We start from the raw sequence: 18,440 nt of genomic DNA, 5'->3' as shown, positions 1-18,440 counted from the left end.
CCCCCCCAGTGGACAAGCTGACTGGAAAAAAACGACCCCCCCTTTTTATTTTTTGAACTCCACATAACTTGCGGCTTAAGTTTCAAGACCCAAATACAAGTAGAGCCTCGTTTTTGCAGCTAGTTTGCTGCAGGTGGAAGGATGATCCTCATTCCTTCCCCTTTTCAACTCTGCTTCTTCCTATTAAACCAGAATTTGCTATCTGCTCAACCCAGGGACTGGTTATCCACCATGATTTACTGAGATGGTGATTTTTCTTCCCCCGCCTACCACCACCTTCACCCCTGTTTTGTTTTTGTTAATTTCATTTTCCGAAGGATTTATACACAGTCCATCTATATAAACTCCTGGGGAGATAAAAGCCTCGCTCACTCCCATAAACAAAAGCCTTCACATGCATCCTGTATTCTTTCTTTTTTTTTTTTTAAACCCCCATCCCATTTCGCTGAACCAGGTAGCGTACTTTGCTAGTAATGATTCCCTATTCCACAATGCTGCTACTTTAACTTTTAAAATCTGTTTCCTTTCTGGTTTGTAACGTTAATCAAAGAGCCGCTTCCTTCCAATTTTCCATAGACTTGGGCTAATTAGAACCACTTGAATCATTTTGTAAAATTTCATGTGCATGTGACTTTGGGTTTCAGAAACCCAGTCGCCTCAGGTTCCATCTAACTAAGCACTCATTGGAAAGTGGGGTTTTTTTAATTATTATTTCTCCCCAAATCCAGCTCCCCACTTTCTCCTCCTCCCCAAGAGGTTTGTAGGTTCAGCGACTGGAACCCACAGGCAGCAGACAATAAAAAAATAAAAAAACACAGAACAGAAAAGAGATTTTGGCGTGTAGTTTCTAAAGAGCAGAAGTAGCATTGTGAGGCTGAGGATTGGAGAGACTTGATAATTGAGCCCTTAACCTCCTGATGTCTATATCAGAAAAACAGACTCTAGCAGAGGGAGACAAAGAATAAAAGCAAATAGCAGGCAGGAGGAAGCTTGGGAGACAACTGAAATATTAAAGCATAGATCAGGATACACTTATAAATCTATATATTAAATTTCATTAGGTTCCGATTTTTTCCCCTTGGTGAAGCGTAGCTGGTTTAAAGGTGGCTTTGAGAAAACTCTGAGGTTTCAAGTGCATCTGAGAGCCAGGGAATTTCTGTGGAGTGTACAGCTCAAACTTGGAAAGACTTGTCTCTTAAAACAAAATCAGTGTTTCTACCTTTTTGTTTTTATTTGTTTGACTTGAAGTGGGGGGGTCCTTTTTCTTTTAAATGAAAAGTTGAATAGCTGAAAGTTGGGAGTTTTGCAGGTTGCAATTTCTTAGCTGTGCTAAAAACAGGCAACTTGAACCACGTTAGCCACCAGGCAGGGCAGTTTGCTTCCATGCTCTCCCACAGTATTTACATCTCATCCGTGTGTTGGTGTGTACAAATAGGGTGTGCAGGAAGAGTGGGCAGTGGGCGTACAAGGGGGCCCTTAAAGTTAACTTGCTTTTGGTGTCTAAGGCTGCAGCTTAAAAGAAAAAGCAAGAGCGCATCATAAATTTTGCTAAAATTAATCAACCGTTTAAGAGCTCCACATTAACGAGGTTTTCCAGGCAAGCAGCTTTCTTCTTCTTCTTCCTCCTCTTCTTCTTGTTTCTCGTTTCAAAGTCCGAGAGGGTTAGGGGAGAAGGGGAGGACATGGAGAAAGGGGAGTAGGGGGTAGAATTTGAGTAGAAATAATAAAAACAAAAAAGGCTGGATTTATAGAATATAAATCCTCATGTGTCCTTGATCCATATTGTCAGGGTTTTTTTTTTTTTTTTTGGTCGGATTTGTCCTGTGTGCCTTTGACGGAAAAGGCACGTAGAGAGAGAGAGCGAGCGAGCGACAGAGGGGGAGAGAGAGAGAGAGGAACGTGTCGCTGCTTTGGAGCTCATTATCATTCTTAATAAGTCTTAAGGAATAAAGAGGAGCATTGAGTGTAAATGCTGGGTAATCCTAACACTCCTCAAGGTGAGAGGAGTCTCGAGGACACAGAGAAAGAGATCGAGGAGGAGGGGGTTGCGGGGCAGAAGAGGAGAAGCAAACCAAAGTAGTCTTCAAGAAACTGGGTCTGGGCTGCCTGGGTTGGTGGCTGGTAGGCTCTTTGGTTTTATTCTGCAGGCCCGCGCTGAGCAAAGTTCTCTCCAAGCTCGGCTGTCAGAGCTAAGGTGAGCCTCTAGGCCAAAGCATTGGCCTCTAAATGCAAAGCTCACTGACAAACTTCAGCAGGAGAAATGGGTACTACGTCCCACCCTCCTCTTACCCCGGCCTGCTGCCCTGTCTCTGCACGACCTGAGCCCCTTCACCCAGGGCTTGGCAGGTGTTGACGGTGCTGCTGGGCACCGCACTTGGCTATTCACCTGGACGCTCTGCCCTGCCTAAAATTTAGTTCCTGGTTCCCCAGCCTGTAGCAGTCTCTGCCTGCTCTCCTTTCTCAGCCCCTTTTCATTTCCATCTTGTCGGCTGTCAGCACTCCCTCCTCCTCCACTGCATTTCCTAAAGAATCTGCCTCCCGATGCTTTTTATTGTAAAGGGAGGACACATCCCGAGCGCACAGCTTCGGACACTAGGTGGCTTAAAGTATAGGAATGGTTCTTTAAGCCCGCTGTGATAGAGGTATTCATTCCCTCCTTCTGGTGGGCTCCTTTATTTGAACTTTAGGCTGACAGCAAAACACGGAGCTGCCTTTGAAAATATCATGGGATTCGGGCATCTTATTGCCCCACAACCAGAGGATGCCTCGAGGAGCATATGGAAGTGTCTGAGTCTTCATGTGAGCGAGTGAAAGGACCCTGCTATGTGTGTTAAAGGTCTGGGCTACTTAAAAGGCATGATGAAGCTGCTCCTGGGGTTAGGGCTCCCCGCTAATTGTAGGGTCAGCCGCACCCGCCTTAAAGGGAACACTTTGTTCCTTCTGGAAGAATGTCTGGCATCTGTGTGCCTGCAGAGCCTTTCTTGCCTTGCCAGCGTTTAGTCTCTGATGCCAGGCACCTCAGAAATGTTACCGAGCTGGCCCTTCAGACCTCTACCTCTCACCCCAGCCTTGTATCTAGTTGCAGGAGGGAAGGTGGGGGTACAGGTGGTCACTGGCCCAGTGTATTGCAAGCTTTGGGAGAGGGACAAGGGGCAGGTGCAGGCCTGTCTCCTCATCTCCTTTATATGATGTGATTTGCCCTGTTAAGCCCATAGCGTTTGGAGTATGCCCTCTTCCCAGGCAGTGGTAAGAGCCAAGCCTCCCTTTCACCAACTGCATTTGTGGAATAGCCTGTGACTGTGCTGTGCTTTGGCCAGTGGGTGGGATGGGGCAGTGAGCCTGTAGCCCTAAGTCCTGGGTTCCTGCGTCTGTGTGCTGTGCTCAGTGCCGGTAACAGGTGAGCCACAGGGCTAGCTGACACTTGGCAAAGAAGAGCTAAACAATGTTGGCAGACTGAAGAATGTCAGGCCTGCCCAACGCACTTCCCTCCAGTGCCACCCAGTCTCTGTAACCCCATTTAGTCCCAGAGACTGCTAATGAACTTTTTTACCAGAAAAGAGGTAGACCCTGCTGCTCTGACAACTATGCTGAGACCCCTCAAATTCGCACTGTAGAGGCCACTCCAGGGCTGCCTGATAGTAACTTTCACTTAAATTGACTTAGGTTGAGGCACAACCCAGAGCCTGGAGATGAAACGCTTCGTGTCCCATTGCCAGTAACTGGAGCCATCCAGCCCCCCGCTTCATGTGTGAGGAGGTGCAGGAGCGTGTGAGTTTGCAGAGCAGTGAATTGGCCTGTGCTGCTGGATCCTTTCCTGCATCTGACGTGTTGGCCTACTGGGCAGCACTTCCTTTCCAGAAAGCATGTCTTATTTTTGTTCTCCCATCTGTAGTGCTCTAATGAAGTAAAATAGGCCACTTCAAAGCTCCGAGGCTGTGGGGCACTTCAGGGTAACTCGTTCTTCCCTAACCCAGTCCCCAACCTGAGCCTGTTCCTTTTGCATATAGCTGGTTTAGGTTGAGCCTGGTGCTTGCAGTGTATGGAGTGGGGGTGGCATAGCAGAGTTGAACCCCCCTCCACAAAAGGCTGGAGAGAAAGGCAGACCCTGCAGACTCCCCAGGAGCTCTGAGATTGGAGCTGGCTCCTTTGGAAGGGTAGCATGAGCCAGGAAAGCCTCATAAGAGAACCCTTGTATCTTAGGATGGGGAAAGTAACACTGGCTTTTGCAGGGAGCTCTAATGCGATTGTGTTCAGCTGAATTGCTGCCCTGGGAGATGGGCGAGGACCATGAGGTTACACAGTGTCAGTCATCAGGATGGCTCTGGGTGAATACCTGCTGAGCTCAAGGCCTGAGGCATGACCCCTGACACTAGCTGAGGGGCCTGAAGGAAAGTCAAATGCTTGAAGTCTTCTGAGAGCCTAAAGAGCAGGATTTTGGTCCTGACTCTGCCACTGATTCCATATATAGTCTTGGCCATGCCACAACCCCCCTTGGTACCTTGCTCTCCCTATCTGCGAAATGGATGCAGTGAAGCTCCAGTTTTTAATGCATAGAAAACGTCCCACAATTCCTTTACAGAAGGTGCTGGGAAGGGCAGGGCGTGTGCAGCGTGTGTAAGGCTGAGTATTCAGAGCAGGGCCAGGGAATGGGAAACCCAGTTAGATACATTGGGAGTCTGTTCTGGGTTTGAGTGCGACTGCTCCTGTGGTAATGGCAGAAATGTGTTCCCCCTTGGCCCTTGCTTTGAAGCCCTTTTGCCCCTCCTGCTGGTGCCAAGCAAAGCCCTTTCTGACCCAGCTGTGGGCAGAGGGTATGCCAACAGCTTGTGCTGTGGGTGACTGCCCCATGGGGCATTTCCCTTCTACTCTGCTCAGCCCATCCCCAAGCCCAGAGGAGCGAGTTGCACAGGATTGCTCTTGTGTGGTTGTCGGATGGCAAAACAGCTCCTAGTTGGGCTGCCTGTTGGGCTGCCTGCCCGTGCGCACCGCATCTTCTCCGTAAGGCTGTTACCTGATGACGAGGAACTGGCCCCTCCCCTTGACCATGCCTCTGGTAAGGCCAGCTTTATACCGAGGGAGCTGGGTCCTTTCCCAGTGGAAAGCCAGCAACACACCTCCCTTGGGTTACCATGGACTCTCAGCGGCGTTTTGCAAACAGGCATTTGGAGATAAAGTCTCGGTGCCGTGCTAGGGGCCGGCAGGGCAGATATGAACTGCAGCAGGTTTATGAAAGGGAAGGTGTATGAAATGCAGCCTGCAGCTCCCATTTCACTGCACTATGCCAAAACACACAGTTTCTTATTTCGGTAACTGTGATCTTTCGAGGAGGTTAATTTCCATGACGAACTCCAGGCCACGTGCTTGGAGGATTTATCTAATTAGACTGACACTTTTCTTTTAAAAAAGAAAATTAAGCTGCACCTTGGAAGACTTAAGTATTTTAACTATGGGAGCAGCAGCAGGCGGCATGATCCCTACTTGCAGCATGGGGGAAGACATTTCCTAGACTCTAGCCCTCTGTGTGAGACTTCTCCAAAGTCCCCAGCTGCTTAATTTCCTGCATGCTAGAAGAGTGTTTCATCCTGCCTGAGCAGGTCCCTGAAGCTGTGGCTGATTCTTGAACGTGTGTTCGCTACCTCTGTGCTGTGCTGTTACATATTCAGCAGAGTCAAGGGGAGAGCAGAGTCCAGCTGACGCTGCTCAGTGATGTCCTGCAGAAACCACCTTCTCCCAGGATGGGATTTGGTGTTCACAGCTGTCTCTGTCAGAGATACTGCAGTGGCAGAGTATTGAAGTATCTGCACACCTCCCAGCCCCAGTGGCTTTGTCTTCTCAGCCAGTGCTGATGTCTCTGTTTTAGTGCTGTGCACAGATGCACTGAGGTTAACTTTGCCCCTGGTCACCTAGAAAAACTGAGGAGGAGCTGGAAATCGAACCCAGGTCTCCTCAATCCCAAACCTAGCATCCCAACCACTCTGGGGGTCCTTTTCCCAGGGCGTCCAGCTCCAGGCTTCTAGCCTAATATTGTCTTGCAGGCTTGAGCTGGGTCTGGGTGGTAATGAATATAAAGGGGATTTGGACAGAGGCTGTGAGATGCAGGCAGATACTTTGGTTGTCTCTGGTTCCCAGCTTGGCTGACATAGTCCATGCTGCCCACAGACTACCTAAGTCCTGGTCTGGATTTCAGAGGCTGGGTAGGAGTGGACAACTGGCATGACACTGGCTGGTACTGGCTTTTGGCAGGGGAGGGGGTGACATGCAGTCCTTTGTGGACCTTCTCTAGCTGACTTCATCTGGAGCAGCCTCAGGCCCTGCATGGGTTTTAGGAAGGGGCCATCTCTCCATGCTGAGCCCAGATGACTCCAACCTGACTTGCTTGTACCACAGGCAGGAGTGGATTCAAATATGGATTAGTATCTGGGCATAGATACTGGTGAGAAGGAGCCTCAGCTGCAGCTGAGTGTCTGCCAGGGGCAAGGGGCCTGGCTGTGATGCCCTCCCTTGAGCTGTGCTGGGCAATACCTTACGCCTTTGATGGCTCTGTTGGTTCCTACAGAGCTATTCATGCTGGAAGAGCAGGGTGACTGCACTGCAGGCAAGCCCAGAGGCTTGCATTATATATACGGTCAGTCCTGGGTGACTGCTGGACTGAGACTGAGAGTTTATTTCATTTGGCTTTGTGGGAGGGGAAGAACAAAAGTAGATGAGTCCCCGCCCCCCCCCCCCCCCCCCGGTTTTATGCAAAAGAAAGAGAGAAAGAAAAATAATAAAACGTAATGGGCGCACTATGGTCTGACCAATAAGAGCCCTGTCGGCTGGGGAGCGATCGTGCTGGCTTGGCCAGCCATCCCTAACAAGTTAGGGGTTGTATAAACTCCCAGCTTACAGCTGTAAATTTACTCAGTTTTGAATGCAGCCACGAGCTGGCTCAGCAGGATCCAAGCCCGTCTGCTCCAATCGTCGCGGTATGCCTGAAATTCACCACTTCTGGGGCCCCCGGCCTGGCTGAACACATGTGCGTGCTCCCACTGCGCCAGGGCCTCTGGACCCTGGCATGCATGGCTGTGCTTTGCTGTGGCGGGACAAGGTGCAAGCTGGTCTGATTGCTTAGCACCAGTAGCCTGGGTAACTTCTGCTCTGCCGGGGGAATGGGTACTTGCTCCGCATAGTTGTAGATCTACTGGTCCTGCCTCCTTTCTTCCTGCCCCACCTTGTAACCCTTCTTTTAGTGTTGCACAGAGAGCCTGAGTGAGAGCTGAACTGCATATGGACCACCCCACCCCACTACTGCCTTCCTGCAGCAGGACTGTGCTGCTGGGCTGGGGAGGCAACCTTCTGTTAGCCCTGTTCGAGGCCTGCTCCTGTCGTCCCCACCCAGGCTCATGCCCTGCTGAAGTCAGTGGGAGTTTGCTGGAGTGTGGAAAGAATGAAAGTTGAGCCAGGGTTTCAGGGTTGATGGTGGCAAAAGCCACTGAGCCCTGTTTAACTGAGAGCTCTGTCACCACCCGTCACTTCCCAGCGAGCTCACAAAGCTGAGCTTGTGGTGTCTCCAGGCTGATTCCCCAGTGGCAGTGACCAAGGGGATTCTTCATGTTAACACAGAGTTGGGGGCAAGTGTAAAATGAAGCAGACTAAATTTGGGGAAAAGCAGAACGCTGTGGGTCAGCAGGAATCAGCCAGCTGGGGACAGGAGTGCGGGTGAGTGGTGCAGAGGTGATACTGGCAGATCTCACAGCTTCCTTCACCTGCTGTCCTTCCTGACTCCTTTTCCGTTTTACATGTTGTAAATTGGAGTGCAAGCCCTCTGGGACAGGGACTGGATCTGGGTCAATGCCAGGATGAGCATGGATCACTCTACACTTGCCTCATTCATATATTCTTCCTCTAAAGCATCTATTACTTGCTACTGTTGGATATGGGATAGTGGGGTAATACATTCATCTGGAGCAGTACTGAGGCCATACTTTCCACCTGGGTTGGGGAGAGATGGTCTGGGCACGGCAGTGTTGAAGACTGGGATGAAGTGCTGTGAAGGAGAGCGAGCCCCATTTGGTTTGTGGCTTGGTCAGCTGCCCCTGCATGGGCTCTGCAAAGTGATCCCTGGCATTTCAGTGCCTTTAGCTCACCCACTTTGCCTGCGTTTCTCCTGCCTCTCAGCCTGTCCTGACTCCCAGGCACGCAGTGCTGCTGGAAGCTGGAGGAATCTTGTGAACAGCTGGGGGAGAGGGCAGTCAGGGAATGCGACCAGTCTCCTTTTAGTCCCTTGAGCGTGAGCCTGCACCATGGCCACCATGAATATGGGAAGTGGTGCAGGCTCATACTCTCTTATTTTATTGTGCAGCTTACCACAACCAGAAAGTGGCTGCAGAGTTCCTATTACACTATTCTCTCTCTCTGTGGTTGGGTGGAACAGTGCTCCTGGTTTGGCAAACCTATCCCTGGACTCCGGGGTGTGTATTGGTGAGATCCTTCAGGGTTATGAAATCTTTCCTTCCTCTCCCACTTGGCTGCCTGGCTCACGTTGCATGTTTGGTCTGGCCTGCAGTGAGGCCTGGTTAGTGGCCTGTGCAGCTCTGGAACTACCAGCCTTGCCCCAAGCACATGTAGCCTTGTTGGGTTGTAAGGAAGCCTGCTGGAGCAGGATGGAGGGATGTAGGCTCTGCTGCTGTGCCTGCAGGGTGTGGGTTCCCCTTCCCCAATGCTTCAAGGACTAGGCAACATTTTGAAAAGGTCAAAATGGCAGAGTGGGGTCACCACATTGTCAATTCAGGGATGCAGGGGCTGGGATGGCCTGGCCTGATGGGGTGGACCAAGTGGCTGAGTAGGGGGAGGGATGAGCAAGAGAAGCCATAGGCAGGCCCCCAGCCTGATGGCCAGGAGGTCCTATGCGTTTGGACAGGTCTCCTTTGTCATGACTCGCACCCAGAGCTCGTGCACTTCCCTGCTGTCTGTCTGGCAGTAACCATTCCCCACCATCCAGGCTCTTTGAATGGTAAGCTGCAGGGCTCAGCTCCTGTCCTATGGCTAGTACCTCTTTCAAGTGGGCAAAGTAAATCTGTCCATGCTTACCCCAGCGACCAGTGCCCCAGATCCTGCTCGCCGACTCTGCAGAACCCTTGGCATGGGTTGCAAAGCCAGGAGATGTGCTTCAAATGGAGCATGTGCTTCAGCACTTGTCTGAATTAAGGCTGTGGCTGCTTAAGCCTTCCTGCCTCCCACCTGGGCCAGACTTTTCTGATGCAGACCTGCCCAGCCTCTGCAAGCGTCACCGCTAGATGTGCTCCACAGGTTCCCGACTTCCCCTGGGCCTGGGGCAAATCACTTGGTCCAGGACCTTGCACAGCCTTGGAACAGCCCCATGTGGCCAGCAGAGCTCTCAAGGTTGGTCTCTCAGAATAGCTGGTTGTGGTGTCAGCATTGCCAGTAGCACTTTTAATTTCTTGAAAGTGGGTGAAAGCAGAAAGGGATTTATCAGTCCTGCCCCCCACCCCTTTCTACTATGGCTCTCAAACGGTTAAGGTGACTCATGCCCATCTTGCTGGATCTACTGGCAGGAACCCTTCATCCCCAGCCTCTAATTGGTGCTGTTTGCTCTGCACTTTCTCACTTTGGTTTGATGAAAACATGTAACCAGGAGCTTAGCACGAAGAGGCTCCCAGCTGACAGCCGCCGTGCTGCCTTTACCAAGTTGCCCTTGCTGTGTAAACTCAGCAGACTAGCTGGGGGTTGGCAGCAGAGAAGGATTGACCCTCCTTCAGCCCCGTTCTGTGCTCAGTCCCCCTGATGCCCACCCTCCCCTTTAAAAACCAGGGCTTTCCCTGATCTTACTGCCTGCCATGTTCACACAAATCGCAGGATCAACTCAATGGCATTTGAACCTGCTTAGGGGACTGGACCAAGTGCTTGGAGAGAGGATACTCTTTGTCACTTGAGCCTGAATCTTGCACCGAATTCAACAGCACTTGCTTGTGTTGCAGGCTTTGGGGCCAGGACCCCATGCTGTACTGGGGTGCAGGGGTCCCACAGGGGGAATTGTAAGCCCAGCATTGGTGCAGAGAGGTTCGGCTACTTCCCCTCTAGAGGCTGATGGAGAAGACATAATCTCCCCAGCCTCCCTTGTCTGGGGCTTGTGTAGGAATTTTCCCTCCAGTGTCATTGATTCAACCTGTAGTCTCCATCATTCCCCCAGGGAGGCTGTTTCCCAGTGCAGTGAACCTTGCCAACAGGAAGCCTTGCTATCAGGAAGGTCCTTCTGTGCTGGGGGCGGAGAAGTCCCCATGTCCTCACCGTGCCATCTCTGGAGCAAGGCATGTCCATGTTCCCTGTTTCTATGCTACCAGAGCCCTTAGGCTGCTGTGGAGCTGAAGCAGCCCCTGGGGGAGGCAGATGCCAGTTTATTTGCGTTGCTGCTGCAAAACAAATTTGAGTTTCTGCCCAAACAGGAGCTCATGGCATGTGAGCAGCTGAGCCAAGCCTGCCAGGGCTGCCACTGCTCTGCTTTTCCTCCTTCTCTCTCCTTATCTGTGGGGATCTAGTCCATGAGCAGCAAAGCGAATCCAGATGGGAAAACACATAAACCGGAAAATCTGGCTTCTCAATTCCTGGGAAAGCTGGATTCCCTGTTCTCAGCCGCCTCCGTGCATCATGGGGGCTGTCATGCAATGAGGCTGAGGTTGCAGAAAGAGGCTGAGGCTCTGTCTACACTTGGGAGTCTAAGCACCAGGTAACGCTTCGTGTGGATCCCCAGCGGAGATGCGCTGCTCTGTGTCTTGCCTGGGGCACTGTGACCCAGCAGTGTGGCAGAGGCAGTGGCCCTGGGGCCAGGCCTGCGCAGGACACACCTGTGCTAGAGGTTTGGCCCGCATGCCAACGAGAGTGCCCTCAGTGCTAATGGGGCCTGCACTTCACCACTCTGAACCAGGCACAAATGGCTCGTTAGAAGGAATAGATAGTTCAAACTTCTCCTCCACGTGGCCTGGGGTCCATTATCAGCCGGGAGACGGAGAGGGAACAGGTGTAGGATAACAGCGCAATAACTGAGAGAGACCAAAGGGCATCATAAAATAAACAGGGAAACAGGCAGTGCTCCCGCTCCCAAAAACGTGGCAGGCACTGGGGGGTGCCTCCCAGCAGCCTGGTGAGCAGGTGCTGCGCTTCTGCTGCTTCAGGAGCTGCTCATGGGACTGCTGCAGCCCCAGTCAGTTGGTCGCAGTTGGCATGGCTCTGACTCCTTTGCGCTGGGCACTGTACTAGCATGGCTTGGAAGGCAGTTCCCTGCCCCAGGGAGTGTACAGGTCAGCCTGATTCCCTGTCCCTTGTATTGCAATCTGTATGCGAGTCTGACCTGCATGCTGTTAACACTCATTTGTCTCCTTGTCCTATATTCTTACTAACTCCCCAAGCCTTCCTGGTCTCCAGAGAGGTGGGCATCCAGCTTTTCCTGTCTATACATGCTTTCTGTCTGCGGGGGAGAGAGTTGTGTCAGGATTTCAAAAAGCCTTAGCACATGGTGACCTCCGTGCAGGGAATCTTTGCTGCCTGTCCCGTGCTGGGGTGAGGGACGGGCCTTTTCCAGGCTAGTGGTGCTTGCGTCCGCCATCGTGCTGTGCGGAGAGACTCCACGGCGTTGGTGCGACTCAGCTCCCAGTTTCGTGCTTGCCCAACAATGCCTTTTGTCCTCTGCCCACGACTCCTGGCCAATAAGCAAAAAAAATATATTTTTAAAAATAGATGATAAAATTCTGTCCCTTGTTGTCCTTTGGTTGCAGGTGGTGCCAGTTGGTTTTTGCTTTATTTATACAGGGCGGGGAGACGAGAAAAAGAAAACAAGGTGGAACTCGGAGCTGGCCCAAGAAATGTTGGAGCCTAACAACAAACTTCCTTTTGTTTTGCAGTTGGGGGGGGGGGGGGGGGTAGGGGCAGGGGGAAAGTTAAAAAAGGAAGGAGAAAAAAGGTGCAAAGGACCAGCTCCAACCAACCCCAGCTCCTCGCGCGGGGTGGGGCCCTGCTGCCACCTCCGCTCAGGTTTATTGTTTGGTTTTTGTTCATGTGGCTCGAGATCGGTTTATATGAACCGGAGCCCAAGTGCACTGGCGCTCCACAGGCCTGTGGGCCAGCACAGAACTGGGGAGAAGTCTTTTGGGCAAGACCTGGGGTGGGGGAAAGCTCAGCCTTGTTCTTCTGCTGGGTTGCACGCCTGTCTGTGTGCCACTCTCTTGGGGACATGGGAAGGGGAGGTGGAGCAAAAGGCCAAGCCCCTGCTGGAGAATGAGGCAACTAAGGGACAGGGAGGTGGAGAATGAGGGATCCAGGAGTCGGTAACGAGGAGGAGTCAATAATGCTGCCTAGAGATGCATGAAGGCAAGTGAACTAGGAACTTGACCCGTGCTGCAGTGTCCCCTTTTCTATAAAGGCTCAGAAGGCATATCATTGGTGTACTCCAAGCTTTTGTTTAAAGATTGGCATTTTAAGCCAATTCCATGACTTTGGAGGGTTTGGCTTCTCACCTGTGAACAGTGTGGACTGGAAGTAATTTATTTTCATTGTAGTAGCACTTAGGGGCTGCTATAGAAAGACCCCATTGCGCCAGAAGCTGCATGAACCCACGGCAAAAGGATGGTCTCTGCTCCAAAGGGCTTAGAGGCCAAGGAGAAAGCAAGATAGAGCTAGCAAGACTGCAGGCTGCGAGTTTTCATGTTGGTCATAGATGGTGGTCACAGGACACCAGGTACCTGTTTTAGTCGGTGTTCACCCGAGCCAGATTTGAATAGTGCCTCAGGTAAAATTAACCCGGTCGAAGGCCCTAGAATAGTGGTTTTCAACCTGTGGTCCACAAACTCCTGGGGATCTGCAGACTATGTATAAGTGATCTGTGAAAAATGACTTTGATCAATCAAAAGTACATGAAAACCCACATTTACAACTCAAAGGGGTCTGTATCTCTATTTGAAATTTCCAAAGGGGTCTGCACCACCACTTGAAATTTGTTAGGGATCCACAAATGAAAAAAAGATTAAAAACCACTGCCCTAGAAGGTCTGTCGAATTTGAAATTGCTTTAAGTGGTTGAATAACTGGTTAAAACAGAGAAGCACTGGGGAGGTTTAATAACTATCTAGAGGTCCATCAATTTGATGCTACTGTGGAGATGGACAGATCTCAGCAGTTCGACTAGTCCTCCCACTGCTGTCTTGGGATTTGCTGGTGACCTTGCAGCAGCTCCCAGAATGCAGTTCCTCTAGGATCAGAGCTAGGGATTATGGGATCGGTACCCAGAGGGTATGTGCAATAGTTCAGGGACTAGTTGGCAACTCTCATGGGTTGTGCGGTGGGGAAGCTCCCACTGATGCCGTTTCTTTTCATGGCGTTCAGAAAAGTGACCGCTGCCAAGTGCCACCTAAGCCCCACGTCCACAAGCTAGATCCAACCTGTGGGTCAAAGGTTGCTGGCCCCTGGTTTAAGGTAAAGTCATTGCACCTGTGGGTCAAACCTTGGCTTGCTATATTAGTTTTAGTCGGGGTGCAGTGAACCGTTTGTGTTTCCACATGTTTGTTACACGTGGTTCATTAGCTTGAGGTGCAGATGAGGCCTTGGCCATGAACTACGCGTATCCCACACTATTTGCTCAGTGGTAATAGGAGCATATCTTCCCATCCGTGCAAGGAATGAAAAAGCTGCCCTGCAGGCGACTGAGCCCATACGCGGTTCTGGGGCTCTGTGCATCTGAAGCAAGCCAGGCACTCTGTTCACTTGGGGATGCTCTTTTCTGTGGTGCTAGCTAATGCTTTCCAGCTCTTCTCTTTCTCCTGTGTGTCTTTTGGGTCGGTGTTCAGCACTGCAATGGCCTAGTGACATCTAAGTAGCTGGCCAGTGAGTAGAGGGGGGAGAGCATGTTGCCACGTCCTCTTCTGGCAGGACTGGAGGAGGGGAGGTGCTTTGCTAGCATCAGTGAAGGAAGCCATGGATTTTACTCAGGAGGCTGTTATAATCCTTACCTTACAGATGGGAGCAACAGAGGGAAGTGAAATGGCTCATGTGACTGGTAAGTGGCATTCGGAGCCTGGTGATGGCATAGCCTCTCCTTACTCCTCATGCTTTCCCCACCAGACCATGCTCCTACCCAAGAGGTCTGACCAACTAGACAAACACATGAAAAATGCAGGGTGGGGAAAGGGTAGAAGATAAATGTCAGGGTGTGGAAGCAGGCAGGTGCTGCACTTCCCTTTGGGGTCTGACCCAAATCCTGCTCTGCTTCAGTTGGCAGCCAGAAGTACTAACACTTCAGTGTATTAAAGGAAATGCCCCAAGAAGCAAATTTGATTTTAAAACTCTCCCTGGTGCCTGGGAGAGAGACGTGCTGCTGGATGCCCACTTGGACTCGCTTGCAAACATGGCCCCAGGTCCAGGCATTTGGGGAGCCCAGACAAAAAACGCATTTTCCCAGCGTTGTCAGGCAGACTGTGTTGGGTCTTTTTCTGCATGTCCTTCAAGGCCTGGGAGTTCAGGACTCCTGGGTTCCAGTCCCAAGCTTTCCAGGGCTTTGCTGTGTGATCCTGAATGAGTCGCTTGGGGCCAGATTCTGAAATCAACAGCAGTCTGGGATAATTGTGCTGCAGAACTTAGCGACATTTCAGATTTACACAGGGGCAGCTGAATTCAGAATCTGGTCTTCAATCTTCCCATTTTTAGCATGGGAATTAAAAGCCGTTTCCCCAAACATCCGTTGTTAGGCAAGAATTAATGGGTGGTTTGTGTGTCCTGGATGAGGCAGCTGTGTAGGGCAAATTATTATTATGGCTAGCATATTTATCTGGACTAGGAGGCTTAAAAGTTGTGTTCTGAGTGGGACTGACAGAGAACAGGGTAAAAATGCTGGCTGGAGACAGAGATGTCTTGGGTCTCATTACTTGGAGCTAGGGAATGGGCTAGGGCAGGCAGTGAGTGCCTTGCGCAGAGTCCATTCAAAATGCAAGCATGACTGTGGGGAACGATTTCAAAGCCACCACTATGGAGATTAAGGGGATGAGAATGTAAATCTCAAGTAAAAAGGTAATTGAATGTAATAGCAAACACTGCTCGGTCTATGTTAATTTTAGCTCTTCCCCTGGATACAAGGCGCTGTATTAGTGTTTTATTACCATTTTGTTTGCACTAATAAAATAGTAAAATTTATTTCAGGGAAGTTGAAGGATGGTTTTACAATGCAAATTTGAAGAAATTGGACTTTTCATTTACGCCACAGCTATTTTAAACCCTGAAGGGTGTAAATTAGCCTCCTGAGCCTGGGTGAGATGGGCTGCTTCCTCGGGCAGGGGGAGGGTTTGATGGAGGAGAGGGGAGGGAACAACTCAACCCCGTGAATATTTCAGAGAGACAGCAAGATCTGATGAGGAGAGAGGACTAACTGCCTGGGCCATTGGGGAGGATGGAAGGAGGAAGGGCTGGCAGAAGCTGTTGGAAACTTGAGCTCTTGCTAGCCAGCTGCTTTCACCAGCTGTGCTTGTCGGGAGGGGGTAGGACAGGGTAGCAGATGTACCAGTAGGCGCTATGTCTCATGCCCCCTGTTGGCCATGTGCCGGCTACAGGTCAGAGACATCAGAAGGGGAGACATTAATTAGTGTGGTGTTGCCCGTGAATATCTATCTGCTGCGACAAAGCTCTAGGCCATCTCCGGTTCTCAGCACAAATGAACCCTTTTTCCCTGCAGATCTTCCTCCTACTCAGTCCTTCATCTTCCTTTCCTGAATACTTTTTAAGTCTTTCCATCTTGTGCACCCCAATATCTCTGTACAGAGGTCGCACTGATGGGCCATGCTGAGTTTCTAAGAGGAGGTAATTGAACACGTTGTTCTGAATACCGGGTTAAGTTCTACCTTTGTTCGGTGGCCCAAGGTCCTCTGGCACCATGCCCGGTGTGGGCAAATTGCTCTGCCAAAGCTGATCTGGATATCTTATCTCACACTCTCTCGTGTGCCAGCCACTCTGGGATTTCTGGGTCTCTGCAGCGGAAATGAGCTGTTGATTTTGATGCTGAGTCAAGAACCAGCTGCTAAAAATGACTCAGGAGCTCCCAAAATTGACTGGGGAATGCGCAAGGGGCCCCAGGATGGGAAAGGGGTTTGAGGCACCAAGACCTGTCCCTGGAGCACTCAGTCCTGTAGGGGTGCAGGCCCTGCAGAGCCTGTTTCCCGTGATGCCTGTGGGAGCAATGGACCCCAAACTCATCCCTGGTTCCCAGGTGTCCTTGTCCGCCAGTGTTAGCAGTGCTGCTGTCAGTTTGGCTGCCTTGCCATGAGCTGCTTCTGCCGTAGCAGTTAATTTCTCATGGTATACCCTGATGCCTGTTGTGGCATCGTTCCTATCAAAAAACTGTCGTAGAAACTTTGTCACCTTTTTTGTGGGGCAGGGAGTGGCAGAGCTGCTGGATTCCCAGTCCTGTCCCCTGCCTACTGAGCAACATCCCCTGGTGGCTGGGGACCCAAGAGGCAGGCAGCAGCTCTAAAACCTCTTTGCAGCTCAGGGTTAGCCTCTAGCAGGCGTCCCCACCTCCCTTCTGTCTGCTGCAGAGGATGGGGCAGAGGGCAAGCCAGGCTTGACAGTGTTACTGAGAAAGCGCAGGTTGGTGGGTTTTTTTTGGCATGGAAATGGTTTCCTATTCTGCACGAGTCGGGGGAGCAGCACAGCTGTGTACCCAAGGATTTAGGTAGTGCATTAAGCAGAGGGGTTACACTCTGGGTGGATTTCAATCAAAAACTATAATTACATCAAATAGCAAACGGAAATGGAAAAAGAGGATTACAAACTCGACCTGAGCGCTGCCGGCTGCTGAACCCACTCTGCTGTGCACTCCCTCCCCTCCAGTGCCCGGAGGGGATCGTCCCCCCTTGCCTTTTCTTCCTCCTGCTGGAGGAAGCTGAGTTCTGGGGCTGATGTCCCCACTTGTGGGAAGGACGGAGTTTGCGCCATCTGAATCTGGGGCTGTTTCCTATCTGCATTGCTCCGCAGCCTCGGGCAGGAAGACAACGTCAGGGTCACAGACAAGGTCTGACTTGCACGTGTGATCTTTTTTTTTTAGATTCGGACCCACCTCTGTCTCAATGGGCAGCATTCATTTCCTGGAGTGCAGGGTTCATTCCCCTGGGTATTGCCTGTCTCTCCTTGCCAGGGGTAGGGACTGGACACCCATGCCCTGTGGTCCCAGGGCTGATGCTGGGCCAATTGAAATACCCTGCGAGTTGTACCTTGCTGCGCTCCAGCCTGCATTGCTACACCTGTCAGCTGCCTTCTAGCCTCTGTCTGCCTCTGTTTCCCGGTGTCTCATTCTCCCAGACCCTCCCCCTCTTTCTTCCTTCCTGTCTTGGGCCCGGTGTGTCTCTACATGCCTGTCCGCACACCTGAGCCGGGGGATGTGTAATGAGTGTGCTGGGGGGCTGGAAGTGTTTACCAGACTGTGAGGATAAGGTGCTAAATCCCCCTGCTGCCTTCCCAGGCCTGTTTCCTCAGATGGTTTTCCAGACACCTAATCCCAGAGTCCCCAGCCCAGCCCAGCTCCTGTGTGATGGGAACTTTACCTTTCCATTGATGCTAAATCAGTGAGACACCGCAGTGTGGAGAAGTGGTGATTTCAGCTGCTGCAGAGTGCTTTGCTCTGCCTTGCTGTTTGGGGGCTCTGCCAACTCTGTCTGCTCCCCACGCTTGCTCTTCAGGGCTCACAGTGATGCCCGCGGAGCAGAGGCTCTCCTGCATTCGTTGTGGGGGGGCAGGAGTCTTGTCTGAGATGCAGCAGCCCTGTGAAGTCAAGCTGCAGAATGAATGCCATGCTCTGGCAATAGGAGGTTGCAGGATTCGGGCTCTGAAGCAGAAGTATTTGAAGAGCCAGCCTCTGGAAGGTGGCAACCAGTCAGTCATGTCTGGGTTATATACCTGGCAATGTTTTGTCTTAGGGGCACCGCAGGTGAGTGGTCTGAGGAGCAGGTCAAAAGTTTCAGCCCCTGTGAATCTGGCTACCCTTCCTTCCAGAGCTGAGAGGCTTTTAAATGCCAAGGGCTTGATTACCCCTGGCATCACTCCATGGATATAATGGAGTTGCTTCTGCTTTTCTCCTATGTGCAGGGCCCTGAGATATGGTATAGAACTGCAGGGCAGTCCCTTGGCTCTAATGACCCATGCAGAGACCTGCATAGGACCTATGCGCTCCGGTTTTAGCTAAGTCCTATTAGTGCCCCTGAAATGGTACATATGCCTTGGTGCTCTGTGCCAGGGAGAATTCATTCCACCCAGCAAGAGGAGTTTGTCCCAGTGCCTTTAACCCGGGCTTTCCTCCCCACCTCACGCGTGCGTAGAGCGCTGGCTGCTGCGACCGTTTCAGTGGTGCAGTATGCATCGAGTCATGAAGCACTTTGGGATGAAAGGTGCTTTATAACTGTAAGATGATACTCTGTC

This window comes from Alligator mississippiensis, chromosome 13 (assembly GCF_030867095.1).
Source record: "Alligator mississippiensis isolate rAllMis1 chromosome 13, rAllMis1, whole genome shotgun sequence".
Classification (NCBI taxonomy): Eukaryota; Metazoa; Chordata; order Crocodylia; family Alligatoridae; genus Alligator; species Alligator mississippiensis.
This window is presented reverse-complemented; position numbering follows the sequence as displayed.